Raw genomic sequence first — 5,768 nt, 5'->3', positions numbered from 1 at the left:
GTTAAGAGCGTGTGGTAGTGTGTACATCAGCATTTGGCGGCCATAGTTAGTACGGGTGTGAGGAATCTTCCATGTCTGACTGCTTCGTGTGCTATATGCTTTCGCAAATGAAGACAGGGTCGCAAGGTTTTCAAGGAAAGGGTCATTATTTAGATGAAAGGCATGATGACGTTTTAACAGAAGTGCATTGAACAGGTTCGGTAATGGTTGTAATCTAAGGTCATCAAAAAGAGGTTTTGTGTGGGCGTCATTGGGTTCATTTGAAATAATTCTTACAGCTTTTTTCTGCAGTCGATAGATTTTGGACAAGTTTGTGTACGTTGTTGTGCCCCATATCAAGTAGCAATACGATAATGTGGATGTGAAAAGGGAGTTATGCAAAAGTAATTTAATGTGCTTAGGAAGAAAGTTACGAAAACGTGCAAGAATACCAACTATTCGAGATAGTTTGGAGTGAACGAGGTCAGTATGTGCGTTCCACTGCATATTCTCATGAAAAAGGACACCTAAGGTTTTTATTACTGGTACCACCTCTATGACTGAAAGACCAAGTTTCAGGACAATATTTGAATTAACTGGTTTATTTTTAGGGCGAAAAAGAACTGATTTTGTCTTCGAGACGTTTATAGTTAAGGAATTATTTAGACACCAAGTGTTCAATACATCAAGCACTGCATTCGCTTTCTTTACAAGCGGGGGTAAACTGTGATGGGAGAAAAATAAGCTTGTGTCATCGGCATAAATAATAAATGATGTATTTAAATCTATGTTAACAAGGTCATTAATATATAGGTTGAAAAGTAGTGGCCCGAGAATACTTCCCTGCGGAACGCCATGTAGCAATGGTTTGAAGCTGGAGCAAGAGTTATTTATGTGCACCCTTTGTTGGCGGTATTATAGGTAGGATTTAATAAGAGAAAGGAAACAGCCTCTAAAACCATAATATTCCAGTTTTGTTAATAGTGTAACGTGATTTATTTTGTCAAATGCCTTTGAATAGTCTATGAAAATTCCAAGTGAATACAATTGGTGTTCAAAGCCGTTGAGAATGATTTCTTTTTGCACTAGCAAGGCGCTTTCTGTAGAGCGTTTTTTGGTGAACCCAAACTGATACGGTGTCATAATCTGATGTTTTGTTAAAAATGAGCTCATTCGTACGTGCATTAGCTTCTCAACGACCTTGGAGAATACAGGGAGTATTGAAATTGGCCTGTAGTTAGACATGTTACATTTCTCACCACCTTTAAATATGGCAGAAACTTTGGCCACTTGGAGCCGGCGAGGAAATTGGCCGCATGAAAATATTTGATTAATGATGTACTCTAAAACAGGGGCTATAATAGTAGCAACATGTTTAAGTGGCCGAATCTCCAAACCATCTACATCAGAACTGGTAGTATTGTTTAGAGATGAGATTGTAGACACAACCTCATCTGCAGTTACTGGGAATAAAAATGCACTCTCTTCTGTTGGTTGGTGCATAAAGTTCATGCAGCTTGGGTCATGATGACTATTTCCCACAGATGTGAAGAAACCATTAAAAGCTTGAGCTAATTCTTCTCCTACAAGAGTTGTGCCATTCATACATATCTCCATCGGGCTATCAACTGCACCAGTATGTCGATTTAGGAGTGTGTTTAATCTTTTCCAAATTATTTCTGGAGTTTGCTTCGTGTCCTACATGAAAAGGTTTTCAAAGTACTCTTTTTTAATTCTCCGTAATAGGCTGTTTGTCCTGTTTCTGTGTTTTTTGAAGTCACCTAAATCGTTTTCGTTTCTGGATTTTAAAAACTTTTGATAAAGAACATTTTTCAGCTTTATAGCTTTGACACATTCAGCTGTAATCCAAGGTTTGCGTGCTTTGCGTGGCCGCTTACGGCTTTTGAAGGCAGGGAACGCCACCGGTTGGGCTTGTGTGACCCAGGTTGCTCTTCCCAAGGAAACTCTCGCAGCCTAGCAATGATTTCAGTGCCACCTGCCGCGGTGGCCAGTTTGCTCACAATCCGGAGGGCAGGTTGGGATGACGCCACAAGGGCACGTGCATGGGCGTCCAGATTGGGGGGCAAGGGCCCCTGGAATTACGGATATTATTTATGCACTAGTAGAAAACAACTGCACAGCTTGATTAGCACGCTCAGGTGATATTAAGTTATCAGACTCTGCTTATTGAGTTCAATTCTTTGTTCCTTAATAAATTATAATGTTTGTTCTCCAAGCCTAGCACTAATTTGCTGCTTCTAATTTTTGTTTAAGGGCGCAGTTTAGACCACAAATAGTTTCTTTTTGGTGCTAACCTTCCGCCTCCCCTACCCGGCTATCCGGTGCACACCCCCTGGAAAAAGTTCTGCGGACGCCCTTGGGCACGTGACCTAGGTGGCCCATCGTAAAAAAAGCGCTTAAGAACACGGACAGGAAACAGGGTGAAACAGACTGACGGCGCCGTCAGTCTGTTTCACCTTGTCCTCTGTCCGTGTTCTTAAGCGCTGGTTTTTCACGATGGATCACCGCCATCTCGCCCAATCGTTAGTTCTTCTGCTAGGTGGCCCACCTAGGTTGCTCCTCCGAGGAATTTTCGCTCACAACGCCGACGACACCACCGGATTTCGTGTAGAACGGGAGCCTTAACGCTACCTCGTTAGAACTGCAGGTCTGCATGCATCCTAGAAACATCAGAGTTCCTGAAGCGAGAGAAATATTATAAGCCTAAGCGTGGTGATCTTGAGGTACAGCTCTTTGGAGCTAAATACTTCTGCCGCCTCGATGCAAACTCTGGGTTTCGTCAGTTCTCGTTCGACCTGGCCAGATAAACCACGTTCGCGACACCTTACCACTTCTCAAGACCTCCGTTTGGGATTGATTTAGCACTGGAGTTGTTCCAAAGAAACATTGAGCGAAATATTTTTCCAAGCACCAGGTGTACGCGCGTATGTAATTGACGTCCTGTTATGAGGTGCTACACGGGAAGAACATGACGTGCGCCTTCGCGTGGCCCTGGAACTAGCAAGGAAGGCTGGCTTGACGTCCAGTGCAACCATATGCAAGGTCGCGTGCACAGAGGTTGAATTATTGGGCGACATCATCAACCATGACGGGATAAACCCTTATCCCTAAGCTCAGTGAATCATTTGCCGAAATCACGCGTCCAGCTGACGAAACAGTGATTCAGCTAATGAGGGGGGTGGCTATTTGCTTTAGGAAGTATAGTCCCTATCTGGCTGCTATGGTGAATCAATATTTTTGTGGCTGAGTTAGAGACTATTTGTACTGTTCTAAGCAGTACAGATTTTTTAAATTTCGCGCACTTCCAATAAAGGCACAATTTTGGTTTGCTTTATACTATAAGAAATCATGTAAGAAATTTTTGGGCAGGAAACGGAGAAGGCTCCTGCTCTTATTGTCAGCCAACCACTTGGTGAAGTCCTTCTCTCTTGTACCTGCACAAGGCCACAGCAGGTGGCGAGCATCCACCTCTGCAGCCGGTGTGAACAAGCCGTACACCTTTGCTGTCGATTTTTTATCCAGCTAACTAACCAAGGTGAGCTCTGACCCATCAGAAAAATGGTCTAGGAGCGGGACTTTTTCAACGTTAGGGGGACAGCTGGCTACCTCTCGTATATGCATTACGTGTCATGATTGAAACTGAGCGGAGGTTGGTTTGGTTTATAGGGTTTAACGTCCCAAAGCGACTAAGGCTATGAGAGACGCCGTAGTGGAGGGCTCCGGAAATTTAGACCACCTGGTGTTCTTTAACGTGCACTCACATCGCACAGTACACGAGCCTCTAGAATTTCTCCTCCAAAGAAATTCAACCGCCGCGGCCGGAATCGAACCCGCGTCTTTCGGGTCAGCAGCCGAGCACCATAACTACTGAGCCACCGCGGCGGCCAAAGAGCGGAGGTAATCGCAAATAGAACAGTCAATGGCAATTACATTTAAGTGCGAATAATTTCGCCATTCTGTGTATGGTCGTAGAATTGCTATCGATACCGACCACCGACCACCGCCCACTCCTAGCGATTGCGTGGGAAGGAGTGGGTGATATGCCGATATGCCAAGACTTCAATGCTTTTCTTCCGCTTGTTGTAGTTCGACTATTCCCTTCAGTTTGTAGTAGGGATATATCTGCTGTTGGCCGACATGTTGTCATGGTCATCGCCCAAGAAATGAGCGGGCATCGCCGGCTCCCCAGACGTCGTAAAGGTGCATGCTCTTGGAGGGGTCACAGACAAGGGGAGCAGCGAAACACTGAATCCAGTTGTCGAGGCCACTGCAAGGAATCCTAAACTGCAGTCAGTTGTACGTTACGTAAGAGACCACTGTGACCTAGTCGGCAACTCTGCATTTGCTGCAGAGTTGTCCCTTGTAGAAGGAACTGTGTTAAGAGGGATCGAAGTAGACATCCCGAAGTCCATGATGGCCGCAATTCTTCAAGGGATTCATGAGAGCCATTTGGGCTTGAATAAACGTAAAGCAAGAGCTCGACAGGTACTGACTGATGGCCAGGACTCAGAACTGATATCCAGAGGATGTTAAAAGGTCGGGCTCTCTACCAGAAATACGCGTACCAACAACAAAGCGCGCCGTTTTTGATGCAGCCAAGACCACATTAGGCTTGGTACACACTCGGCTTCGTTATATTCCATCACGGGGGTAGTTCTTACCTGTGCTTGTAAAATGCCTCATCCAACCTTCCAGAAACTGAACAACTAAGCAACACCACACCTCAGTCGCCGTGGTGACTCAGTGGTTATGGTTATCAGCTGTTAGCCGAATGACATGGGTTCAATCCCAGCCCGACGGTCGCATTTTGATAAAAGTTAAACGCAAGAGCCAGTTTACTGTGCCATGTCAATGCGTGGTAAAGGAACGCAGGCAATCTAAATTATCCAGAGCCCCCACTATTGCACCTCTCAAGGCTTGAGTCTCTTTGGGACGTCAAACCCCATAAAACCAAACCAAACACCACAGCTCCCACTGTCGTTGACAAACTGGGTGACATCTTTGCCTGCTACGGAATTCCAGTGCAAGTTTGCACCGACAACTGTCCCCAATTCTTCTCTCAAGATTATGCTGCTTTACATCCAGGTTCAAGCATGTTACTTCCAGCCCCAGTTTTCTACAATCTAATCAACGTCCCTAGAAATACATTTAATTCATCACAAAAAATTAAACGCAAGCACACAGCTCGACTTCTAGATACTTTCCTACCGTTCGACGTGATTGGAGGACGGTCGCCCGCCGGGTAAGCTCTTGCAAGGTAGAAGACTGAGCACGCGACTTCTGGACTTCACCCTGCAGCGAAAGACAACTGTCTTGAAACGCAAGTCGCTGGCTGCTGATGCTAAATTTATACCGAACTCCAAGAAGCAAGTATTTAGGGTTCGTGACAAACAGTGGACTAGCAAATCTCGAGTATAGGGGCCGGCAGCACCGCGGTAATACCGGGTGCTCAACGATTACAGGCTGCTTCGCCGCAACCGCACGCACCTAAATGCGACGATTAAACCCTTCGAGTGTATCATAGTTGAAAGTGACGAGTCCGACAGCGAATGCGAGCCCACCGACGAGCAGGTGCCTAGTCCAAGACGTGTTGTCGCGCTATTCACGGACGGGCGTCAACTCCAACGGTAAGGCGGTTCTCCAGAAACAACGTCCAGCCGAACTGGCTTAAGAAGAGTCAGAACTTAAACCAAGTGAATCGCTGACACGTTTCAAAGAACTGATCAACAGGGGAAGAGGGATCGTATCAGATACGAATGTGCCGTGTG

Source organism: Amblyomma mixtum, chromosome 2 (genome assembly GCF_055824585.1).
Source record: "Amblyomma mixtum isolate Tamu chromosome 2, ASM5582458v1, whole genome shotgun sequence".
NCBI classification, from domain to species: Eukaryota; Metazoa; Arthropoda; class Arachnida; order Ixodida; family Ixodidae; genus Amblyomma; species Amblyomma mixtum.
This window is presented reverse-complemented; position numbering follows the sequence as displayed.